This window comes from Polypterus senegalus, chromosome 3 (genome assembly GCF_016835505.1).
Source record: "Polypterus senegalus isolate Bchr_013 chromosome 3, ASM1683550v1, whole genome shotgun sequence".
Classification (NCBI taxonomy): Eukaryota; Metazoa; Chordata; class Cladistia; order Polypteriformes; family Polypteridae; genus Polypterus; species Polypterus senegalus.
In genome coordinates this window covers 15681185-15693973 of record NC_053156.1, presented here as the reverse complement: position 1 = coordinate 15693973, position 12789 = coordinate 15681185, and positions in this window count along the sequence as shown.

The following is a 12789-nucleotide window of genomic DNA, read 5'->3' as shown; positions in this document are numbered from 1 at the left end:
CAACGCAATCCGTCACTCTCCTCGGATGAAGGTGTTCACCATGTCGATGTGAGCTTGTGTACGCGATGGCTGACGGTCGATCAGATTGTCGATTGCACTCGTTCTTTCCACTTTAAATCTTTCCACCTGTTCATACACTTTTTGTGGGGTCCTGCTGTTTCCACTTCCGGACGGAGACAACTAACTTTGGTGAATTTTTAGCAGGTGTCACTCTCGTTCTCTCTCTCTCTCTCTCTCTGCCCAAAGAAATCCCACTGCGGTGCGTTGTTTAGCAAAAGTGCAATCCTGCAGCGGAGCGTCCATGTTCATTTGACATTGGCTTCAACTATACTAATTGGTAGAGCGCTGCACTGTGCATGTTTGAATGACCCATTAGCCATCACAAACGTGTTGTATTGTCATGTGTCAGCTTTTATTGACAATCTGGTATGGGGGTGTCACTCCTTCTATTATTTAACCTGTTATGATACGAAGGGGAATCGAAAAGTAAAAGCAATTTAAAAATTACACGCTGACCGTCACAGATAGAAGTGATGCAATACTTCCTCTGTTGTTCACGTCCCCAGGAAGCCCGCTTCTCAGTCTCTGCTTGTCAACTCAAGGCGCCTTTCTTATTAACCACCACCGATGGTAGATGGGCCGTCAAGCTGGTTGGGATCGCACCTCCTCATATATATGACGAGAAACCAGTTCAAGAGTAGAAAGGTTCAAGCAACTGATAGACTCCAGACACCCACTCCACCACCACCTTCTCATCGGAGCTTCGCCACAGCGGAACCCCTCAGACCAAAGCAGTCCACAACACATAGGCTCGACAGGTTGTGAAAGGCTGACCGTAGTCCTCTAACTACACCTCAAGAGCATCTACCCAATGGAACATCCCCCTCTAGGAAAGACTGGGTCGTGCTTACCCAAGCTGGGTCAAAGGTGGGCACAACAAGGGACAATCTATTGAGATGGGACCTCACAACAGGTGCTGAATGTCCCTGTGGTGAGCCCACCCAAATGATGGACCACATTCTCCGTGAAAGTTCCCGAGGCCCTACATACACCGATGAAGATCATAAGGATGCTAATGACGCCTGGAGATGGCAGTGGTGTGATAAGATATGGTGATGATCACTCGGTTCGTTATTCACTTTGTTCAATCAATCAATCAATCAACATTTATTTATATAGCACATTTTCATACAAAAAAATGTAGCTCAAAGTGCTTTACAAAATGAAGAATAGAAAAATAGAAGACACAATAAAAAATAAACATAAGTCAACATAGAATAAGTAAGGTCCGATGGCCAGGGTGGACAGAAAAAACAAAAAAAAAAACTCCAAAAGCTGGAGAAAAAAAATAAAATCTGTCGGGGTTCCAGACAACGAGACCGCCCAGTCCACTCTTGTTGTCATTGGAATGCTCCATTTTATCTCATTTGCCAAACTGACCAATCAGACCAAAGAAATTGTTCGCTGGAACAGGACACACACACACACATACTGAGACAGTTACATTTTATTGTATAGAAGATATTTAGTGTAAATTCTTCCAATCTGTGTCCTCTAATTAGCAATCAGTGCCCCTTTATTGCCAATCTCTTCTTATTTGGTGCCCATAAAATACAATATTACAGTTTGTGAAGTATTCTTCTGATCTGCTTTGTTTTAAGACCAACATTAAGACCAGCTCTGTGCCTGTTTTGTGACCTTTCTCGATAAACGCACCTTTGTCAATTCCCATTGTCATCTATTCATATTCAGCTTTGGCACAAACCCCTGATCTGCAGTGCCCACCCTCGGCCAGCTTACTGTTCTTGCTGATGGACACAGGAAAGCAGGACGCACGTCAGATCAGCTGGCAGTCCTCGCTAACACCTTCTGCCATTTCCTGGGCAGAAGCAGCAGTGTGGTGAGGCCTGCTGTGCCTTTTCATCTGTGTGCCCGCGTGGTGCACATTAGCTCCCAGGCTCGCCTGCATTTAAATGTTAATGAGGATGTTGAACACGCTACCAGGCAAAGAATACCTTTCACTTAATATCATCGCTAATTAACATGAGGAGCTGAGCTGCCAGCAGCCGATGATGGATTGGAGGAATCAAAACACGTCATTAAGTGAGCGGCTGATTAGTTATTTAATTAAACATTAAATGGGGGCTTCAGGTGGGGGAGGGCGAGCGAATTCCACCGGAGTTAAAATGATTTATGAGACGCCCAGCAGAGTCAGCCTTTACATTTTAGCAGAGAGCGAGACCTGCTAATGGGGGGTGGGGTGGGGTGGGGGGGGTTGCTCAGTGGCATTCGCGGGCAGGGCTCACTCAGGGTGACCACCGTGGTAGAAATACACGTGAAGGGGGACGCAACACGACTATCCAGAAGAGTCGAGTAGGTGAGGTGGGAGGCAGAGAGGACGGCGTATCGAGGAATTGTGCTGAGATGTCTAAGGGAATGAGAAGATAAGAGTGGGTAATGTGTGGGAGGGAAGACAAGATGGTGGAAAGTCCAGTGAGTTAGTCTGGTGCGGGGGGGCGGATACTAGATTATGGGATTATCCAGCGAGTGACTTCCACAGTTTCAGACTTTACAGAAGATGCGACTGATGGAGGGGACACAATGATGGGGCATTGCATTGACTCAAAATAGTGTTGGATGCCAAGGTGCCAAAATGTCCAGGAGAGGAGAATGGTACTTGGGACAGAAAAGAGAGACTGGTGGGCTGCAGACTAGTGAGTTGGTCAGGTGATTTAGACAGAATGAAAAGACCACCTATCATACAACCAATTCCCCCCCCACCCCCCATCACCACCCCCACTAAATGACATTTCGGGTAAACGGTATAGGACTTAGACATGGGGTGAAGGGGTAAAAGAGATACCAAATGATCTAGTGGGTCAGCCTGAGGCTGGGGGGCAGACTGCTAGACCCCCAAATCCCAAACTCCCCCCCAAAAAAAGACTGATGATGGGGCAGCATGTTGGACTGTCCAGTGACTAAGACTATAGATAGACAAAGAGTGAGCAGTAACACCCCTTGGAGAGTATGCCAGTCTCAGTGCATTTTTGGAGGGCACAACACGGTGATGGAGACGGAGATGACAAGAATTTCCTGTGAGTGGGTCTGAGTGGGGGTCACACCATACACATCATGTAGTCAGGGAGGCTGCAGGGCCATTAAGTCACTCAACTGGAGAACTAAGAAGAGATGGAACGATGGACCATCTAGTGACTGAAACTCGAAACGGACGCAGGAATCAAAATGGTAGGATAGGACAATACAGTGTGCAGCATCAGGTTCAGGCTCCACCAGTAGGCAAAATTCACTATATTACCAAAAGTATTGCCACCCCCCACCCCCCTTCCAAATCATTGAGTTCAGGTGGTCCAATCTCTTCCATAGCCACAGGTGTATAATATCGAGCCCCTCGGCATGCAGACTGCTGGCCTCTACAAACATTTGTGACAGAATGGCTCGCTCTCAGGGGCTCAGTGAATTCAAGCGCTGGTACCGTGATGGGACGGTGAACAGACAGCACAACATGCAGCAAAAGACGTTTGACGTTGATTTACTTGTGAAACTGTTGCTTTGTGTGCTTTTCAGAGTTGTTTGGAAAAAATATTCAGCCCTCAGAAAGTTAAAAGGGCGGGCACAGTTACGGGACACACTCGGGACCCCCCTGGAGCGAAGGAGAGAATGAAAACAAAACTGAGTGCCATTATGAACAATGCTGCACATCCTCTTTCTGACACGCCAACACCGAGGACTTTCAGCCAATGAATCATTCAGCAGATGTGTGTCAGGAAACACTGTGGGGGGCTTCTTATGTACCAACAGTAATGTACGATACTGCCAAAAGTATTGAGACCCCCCCCCCCTCCAAATCATTGAATTCGGGTGGTTTAATACCTTCCAAGGCCACAGAAGTATAATATCGAGCACCTCGGCATGCAGACGGCTTCTACATACATTTGTGACAGAATGGGTCGCTCTCAGGGGCTCGGTGACTTCAAGACTGGTACCCTGGTAGGATGGCACCTATGCAGTAAGTCCATTTGTGAAATGTCCTCGCTACTAAATATTCCACAGTTAGCTGTCAGTGGTATTATAACAAAGTGGAAGCAACTGGGAACACCAGCAACTCAGGGGTAGGCCACGTCAAATCACAGAGCGGGGACATCGCATGCTGAGGTGTGCAGAAGTCACCAACTTTATAGCTACAGACCCCCAAAAGCTCAAGAACAGTGCAGCGTAGAGAGAGAACTTCATGGAATGAATGGGTCCCCATGGCCGAGCAGCTGCAGCCAAGCCTGACATCACCAAGTACAATGCAAAGCGTCGAATGCAGTGGTGTAAAGCCCACCGCCCCCTACTGGGCTCTAGGGCAATGCAGACGTGACCTCTGGAGTGATGAATCACGCATGCTCGATGGACGAGTCTGACCAGGAGAACGGGACTCGCCTGACTGCATTGTGCCAAGTTTGGTGGAGGGGGGATTATGGTGTGGGGTTGGGCTTGGCCCCTTAGTTCCAGCAAAAGGAACTCTTAATGCTTCAGCATACGAAGGAAGCCATTTTGGACAACGTTGTGGGCACAGTTTGGGGATGGTAACAGGACTGGGCACACAAACCAGTGTGCAAAGTAAGGTCTGTAAAGAAATTGAGGAGCGAGTTTGGTGGGCTGCACAGAGCCCTGACCTCAACCTGACAGACCACCTTTGGGAGGCGGTGAGCGAGCCAGGCCTTCTCGTCCGACATCAGCACCTGACCTCACAAATGCTCTCCTGGTCATAAAGTCTCATAAACACACTCAGTCCTACACCTCGTGGAAAGCCATCTGAGAAGAGATGAAGCTGTTAGAGCTGCAAAGGGTGGGCCGACTCCACATTAAAGCCTATGGGATGGCATTAAAGTTCATGTGTGTGTAAAAGCAGGCGCCCCAATACTTTTGCCAATATAGAGTGCAGGTGGTGGCCCAGGGTGACAAAATCTTAGGGAAGACACTTTTAAAAACAATATCAACCCTGCTTTAGAAACCCCCTGGAGTCAACACTCACATTAATCTTGTATCGTTTTATATTATTTTCGCATACTAGCCATGTTTGAACCTAAAATCTGATGATCGCTTTGCTCGCCCACCCCCAGGTTTGGTTAACCGGATATACAATTTAAATCCCTCCATCCATTATCCAACCCGCTATATCCTAACCACAGGGTCAAGAGGGTATGTTGCAGCTAACCACAGGGTCAAGAGGGTATGTTGCAGTAAACAAACCCCGGGCAGGGCGCCAGCCCACCACAGGGCATGCACACACCAAGCACAATTTAGGATCGCCAATCCACCTAACCTGCATGTCTTTGGACTGTGGGAGGAAACCCACGCAGACACGGGGAGAACATGCAAACTCCACACAGGGAGGACCCGGGAAGTGAACCCAGGTCTCCGAACTGCGAGGCAGCAGCGCTACCCATTGCGCCACTGTATACAATTTAAAGAGATTATTATTTTAATGGGAATTTTTACATATGCATTATTTTCACTTTAATTTGAAAACTTTTGTAAAAACAATATTTGGAATTAACTTTTCTTCAGGATCGAATTTTATTTTTGATTGCGCGTTTGGACTTACATCGTGACAATGCAACATATAACTGCCCCTGAGTGAATATCGTTTCTTTCTTTAAAATAAATATAACGACTTTTCCTAATGTCTGTCCATGCATCTTTCTTCTTCGCTTAGCCATTGAGGTGTCATCCCGAACGTGTAAAATTATTGTCCTGATTAAATTTATGAGCAGGGAGCGCAGGAAGTGTGTCTGACAAAAGCATTCACATGACTGAGGTTAGATGACTGTGATCTTGTTTGAAAATAGTTGTAAGTATGGCGTGACTTGAAAGAATCTCATGTTAAAAGTCTCCGTCTTGCGGGACTTCATACCGCAACGTTTTTGGAATCTTTTACTTCACCCTGGTAACACGAATTAGACGATCTACAAGTATCCGACTTAAAGTTTAAATCCGAACAATATATTCGATCTCTTTCCACTGTACCATTATTTCACTGAGTAATAAGTTCCGTTTGTTTGCGCTAATCATGTGATCTTTACTATCAGTTTTTTGAGACTTTCAAATTTTAGTACTTTCATTATCTCTAACCTGCTCTGCACGTGTATCGCGCCAAACGATGTTCTACTTTGTCATCTACTCTTTGTTTTTTATTTCCGGCCCCGGACGTGGTTAAATCTCTTGCCACAAAGACTCGTCTCGCAGGACGTGAAAATGTCTCTCCGAGAAAATCACATCTCGTCTCCTTCCAAGATTTTTTTTTTTTATAATAGAGAGATTATTGTTTATATTTTGAATTAGACATATATGGGGGCACTAAAATCTTTTAAGTGTATAGGACCCACTAAAGGTCTTAATCCAGCCCTGATGGGGTCTGCAGTGACTTAGAATGGAGGAGCAGAATACTGTAATGAGGCTTTAGTTTCCCCCTTCTGTTTCATGACGACTCTTTCCTTCATCATTAGGGCTGATTGTGGTCACATAGCAGCCGAGAGCTGATCGAGATTTACATCTGGTTTCTTTATGTGTACAAATTCTGCATTTAGTAAATTGTAACATTATTTTTACCTGAGAACTTGTCAAAGAGCTCTGCGCCTGCGCTCAGTGAAGAGCTTCTTCCTCCTCTTCTTCCTCTGAGCGCTACATAGAAAGAAATAAATTAAATTTAGCCACACTGTTGGAAAGCAATAGTTAGATAAAAAGTGAAGTGTGCGCTTATTCCTGCAGCAGCTAAATTGCTCACCTGCCTGTATACGTTCATCTAATTGTTTCATGGTTATGTTAAAGGAACTCATTGTATTTTACCCCGTTTTCTCTTACTGTTATTAAATGTTTGTCTGAGACGGCCACCCGCCCATCGTCCTTTCATTTTCTAGCCCACTAATTCAGTTCAGGGTTGCGTAAAACATAAAAAGCTATACCTAAGACACTAAGCGCAATATGAGAAGCATCCCTGGACGGGACGTCAATACGGCTTTAACATGAAGACACATTTACACTAACTACTGCACATTTCAATGATATTCCGAATGGCGCTTTTTAAATTCTGGCCACGCAGTTTTCCACCACGGAACAATAGGAGTTCCAGCAGAGAGCAGCTGTGAACGTGTCACTCTGGTGCCACCTGGCGGCCACTCGCCGTTTATCCTTAACCGGTGTTGTTTTCATAAGGCGGCCCGCGTCGGTGTTTCCGTGGACCATTTACAACCTTGTAATTCTTGAAAAGTCCGTCTCCTGTCTAGGTACACCAGGTCAGCAAGTTTTAAATAAGACATACGGGCAGTTTCCCACTAGAATCATAAAAATAAAAAAATATATATGTCTGACACCGCACGTCACACCCCACTGCCCCTTTACAGTACGACTGGATCGCCTCCTACAGCGAATGGGCAGCACCGGTCAATTTACTGCTTTATCTATCTATATATCTATATCTATATATATATATATATATATATATATATATACGCTACCGTGGCTGTCCGTTTGTCCGTCCAGGATTTTAAATCACCTGTAGCTCGCAAACAGTTTGACCTATTGACTTGAAATCTGGTACACATATACTACGTGACCTCTATTGTCCGCTTTTGGTGTGATGATTTTTATTACTCTTTTTATTTGTATTTTAATTTGTTGTACTGTAGAATCAATCTCGGCAGAGCGGGCGTCGTTCTCATCCCTACAACCTTCGCCTTCGCCGTCACTTCCCCTGCCTCTTCATATCTTGAATCACTCTTGAGGCAGATCGAAGACCTAAGTGCCAGCTTAAGTGAAAAATTAAAGAAAATGTACTAAGTAATTGCAACACAAACACTGACTCAGTTTTAACGTAAAAATATGCCGAGAAAGACAAGAAGAAGCGAGCAGCTAGGGAGAAGAAAAGAAGAGCTGCTCAGGAAGCAACAAGCGCATCAACCTCTGAGCAAACAAATGATAAACGTACAGAGAAACAGGAGGAAAACTTGGAATGATCAAGTCAAGTGGATTCTGCAGTGCGCCGTTACTGGTTTTATATATCAGGTGCCTAAAAGGCCAAGTGAGGCTCCGTGGGCCACGTCTGACCTCTGCTGGCTGTACGGTGCAACTGCAACATTTCTTTTGTTTGACGCCTCGCATTTTACTTTCTTTGATAACTATAGCAAAATACCCGCGCTTCGCCCCGGCGAAGTATTGTCTTAAAATTTTTATTATGAAGAAAATTAAACCTTTTTAAACTGATGGAAAATATGCCAATAATTATTTGTTAAGGATCTCTTTGTAAACCACGTTGTCAGTTCGGCCCTCCGGCTGTAATATGACCAAGCTGTGCGCTGAGCTTACTCTTGAGCATGTAACGTACAGTTGGCCATGTGAACAGTAATCTTGTTTCAAATCTCACAGCTTGGATTGCTGCTGTCATAATCGGTTTGAGTTTCATGGTTTGTTTCAATTACGACAGTATTTGCAGGATTTGTTGTGTTGAAGTGACATTCAGCATCTGTCAAAGCGTTGTAAGCACACAACCGGTTTCATCGATAACTTCACATCCAGCTTTTGAGAGTTTAAACATTCATAAACATCAAAGTGTCCACTACTGAAATCGTCACCTGTGAATCCAAGATGTTTAAAAGGCACTGGCAGTTGTCGAAAGGTGTAAAATATTTGGCCATTTCGGTACACTTGAAAACAACAACCGAACAATTCACCAGCAGCCATCAACTCACATGCAGATCCATAGGTGAAGGCCTTAAGCATTTCACTCTTCTAGTACTCCTGTGTAGTCTAATTATCTCCTGTACCGTCATCAGTCCACACCTTGAACCTGTCCCAGTCATTCAATACATAAGACACAATGTTCCTCCGGATATCAAGAGTGAGCCTGATATGGCCGTGCAATATGTAACACAGAGAATGGAAAAGACAGGTGCCATCTCCGGGCATGGAAACCACTCGGTAAGTGACAGTCCTTTGATCGATGGTGATCACCTCGATAGACATGGTAATGGGGGTACGGTTAGAACAATAAAGGAAATGAGTACCTGAACAATGTAAACTAAGTCTAAAATACCTACACAATAACTAGAAGCATAATAAATGAACAATAAAACAGCGAAGAAGCCGTGGATTAAATAAAAAGGCTGCAGTTATCAGCAGGGAGAGGTGAATACCGTGGCGAAGCAAGGAAGTGAATGCAGAGACCGGAGCGACGAACAGCCTTATATAGGCAGGCAGCCAACAATGTGGGAGGTGTGGGGATGGGGGACCCAACGCCGCCTCACACGGTGACCGAGCTGCAGGCTATGGACGTATATATGTACGTAAGTAGGATTCAGTTAGCATTGGGAACCCGCGTACCAAATTTCTTGAAGATGGGCCCATAAGTAACAAAGACCATTGAAAAGTTCAATATGGTGGCTGACAGTGGCATCATACCACCGAAATAAGTACGTACATCGGTTTCGGTTAGCGCAGGGAAGCTGCCTACCAAATTTCGTGAAGATGGGGCCATTAATAAGAAAGTTTAACATGACAGATGTTGTCGACCGTTATGACCGTTACGTGTAGAATTTCGAAATGAAACCTGCTTAACTTTTGTAAGTAACGTGCAAGGAATGAGCCTGCCAAATTTCAGCCTTCTACCTACACGGGAAGTTGGAGAATTAGTGACGAGTGAGTGAGTGAGTGAGTCAGTGAGGTCAACAAAGACCGTTGGAAAGTTCAATATGGTGGCCGACAGTGGCGTCATGCCACCGAATTAAGTACGTACATCGATTTCGGTTAGCGCAGGGAAGCGGCCTACCAAATTTCGTGAAGATGGGGCCATAAATAAGAAAGTTCAACATGACAGATGTTGTCGACCGTTATGACCGTTACGTGTAGAATTTCGAAATGAAACCTGCTTAACTTTTGTAAGTAAGCTGTAAGGAATGAGCCTGACAAATTTCAGCCTTCTACCTACACGGGAAGTTGGAGAATTAGTGATGAGTGAGTGAGTAAGTGAGTGAGTGAGTGAGTGAGTGAGTAAGTGAGTGAGTGAGTGAGTGAGTGAGTGAGGGCTTTGCCTTTTATTAGTATAGATTACCCACTGGCTTCACTGACTGAGTGCAAAGGAAAAAAATAAAATGTAGTATTTATAAAATAAGTTATTAAGTAGTAAAACATTTTGATAAAAGAATCTGAAGAACATATAAGAAGCGCATAAATTATTAAACAGTAAAACATTTCCATAAGAGAATTTGAATGATATATAAGAAGTGCATACATTATTAAACAGTAAAACATTAACATTTAAGAAGTAAAGATACATTGAGTACTACTGCAGTGGTTTCGGGTAAACTACCTGCCTGACAACTTTGCACTACGTGCCTGTGACTTAAGAGAAAAATTATTCTGAGAAATGTGGATGCTGCCCTTCTGTGCTTAACGGGCAGAAGGTCCAAACAATTCCCAAGTCCAAAACTTAACATGAAGAGGACGGTACATCTTCTTAGATGTAAACCCTCCATCTTCTTAAAGGAATTTATCACAAAAGCAACCTTGAATGTTGCGGGGCTTTAGTGACCTGAACTCACCTTAAGGGACAGTAAGTAGTCGTGAAGAGAGCTTTGCTTCGATGGTGCCGATCACACTCATTCACAATGATTTCCACCCTCCCAGGAGCTGAGGGGGCACTCGAAGTGTCACAAAAAGTGCGAGAAAAGAGAGGACGCTGCCTGAACCTGCGAAGCTCTCGACCCGGCGGAGCAGCCCGACATTCCGCGCCTTCCAGCATCCACTTTGTTCTCACGACCCCTCGCCGCTGAAGGCGGTCTTCTACAGCTCGGTGCAGTTAAAAAGTAGAAAGACGCAAAGCTGTTTTCTTCATCTCTTCTACTATCAAGTACTGCCAATTAAAAAAAAAGTTAGAATGTGGCAGTTTCCACGACAGTCACTTGGACAAATAAATAAAACTTCTCTGTCAGAGCGCGCCTGGCGGCGGACGGCTCAGTGCTGGAGTCCAGAGAGGAGGGCTGTCAGAGGGCATTACGGGGCGCACTTCTATGGGATAGATTGGCGTGTATGTGTTTACTTCTTTTCAATATCAGTAAAATAACTCTCACACAAATAATAACAAATCGTAAAGGCGATATAAAAATGGCGTCCACAAACAAAGTGATTAGTTCCTGTATTATAATATGTTCTGTGGTCATACGTAATTTCCGTTTCGCGTGGTCATACGCAATTTCCGTTTCAAATGCGAAAACAATTTTATATATATAGATAGCGCCTTTTTCAACAGTAAAGTCAGGGTTGGGGACATTCATGAATTAAAAGGTCAACTCCAATTCGCTTCCTGGAATGTGAATTGGAAATGGAAATGCAGCCAGTTCGAGAGGGAAAAGAACTGGAATTGAATTGGAATGAAAGGAAACCGAATTTAATTCCAGTCAAATCCACAAAATTCCACCTATCAGATAATTTGTCCAAAATTATACATAAAATATTAGAAATTACATAAAATACTAAAAAACGTCAAATTCATTCAAGCCTAATGTTATGTAAACATTATGTTTTTCATATGTTTTTCTAAATGATGTCTAATGAATCCTATGTGTCACGTGTGGACTCCACTCAAGTACTAGAAATGTCCATCCATCCATCCATTATCCAACCCGGGGGTCTGCTGGAGCCAATCCCATCCAACACAGGGTGCAATGCAGGAAACAAACCCCGGGCAGGGCGCCAGCCCACCGCAGGGCGTGCACACACACCAAGCACACACTAGAGACAATTTAGAATCGCCAATGCACCTAACCTGCATGTCTTTGGACTGTGGGAGGAAATCCACGCAGACACGGGGAGAACATGCAAACTCCACGCAGGGAGGACCCAGGAAGCGAACCCAGGTCTCCTAAATGTGAGGCAGCAGCGCTACCCACTGCGCCACCATACCGCCCAGCATCAATTCAGATTTTTCAAAATAGACAAAGGATGACATGTTGTTCTTTTTTCAAAGTATGATTCAGTCTGACATCACTTTTATCTTCATTATCCGGTTTTATAGTCTCATGTCAGGTCAGGTTGGGGAGCCCGCACTGGCACAGCATGTTGACGTACCCACCACACAACAAAAGAACTCAGGCTCCTGGTTGGAATCCCCCCAGGTAGACATGCGATCTAGTCCCACCCATCTAACTGCCGCAGTCAGGTGTTATGTGAGCGTCCCCTTGGCCTGGTGCAGCTGCTCAGGCCCTCAACAATGAGGATCACCCTCGGGTAATCACGCTACATGGCCGTAGTGCCGTAACTGACGCTCCCTCACAATGCAGGTCATGTGCCTCATTCGGGACTCCATGAGTAACACAAAGTCACACCAGCGGTACCCAAGGACTCTCTGAAGAGACACGCATGAAGAAGTCCAGTCTTCATCTCTGATCACTGGATAGCGTCCATGTCTCACAAACTGGGAGCACCAGGACTCTAAAGACTTGGACCTCCATCTTTTTGCAGAGGTATCAGGAGCGCCACACACTCCTTTCTAGCGACCTCATGGCCCCCCATGCTCTCCTAATCTGTCGACTGACTTCATAGGAAGAGTCACTAGAGACATGAATGTCACTGCTGAGGTAAGTAAACCTCTCAACAGAGTCGACGGTCTCTCGGCAGGAAGGTCATTAAAGGCCTGGATCTTGGATTTTTATCAGGACACTCTCGAGAGAGAGCCCCGATCACGGCCTCCATGGACTGACAAATCAAAATTAAAAAAAAAAAAAAAAAGTTCCA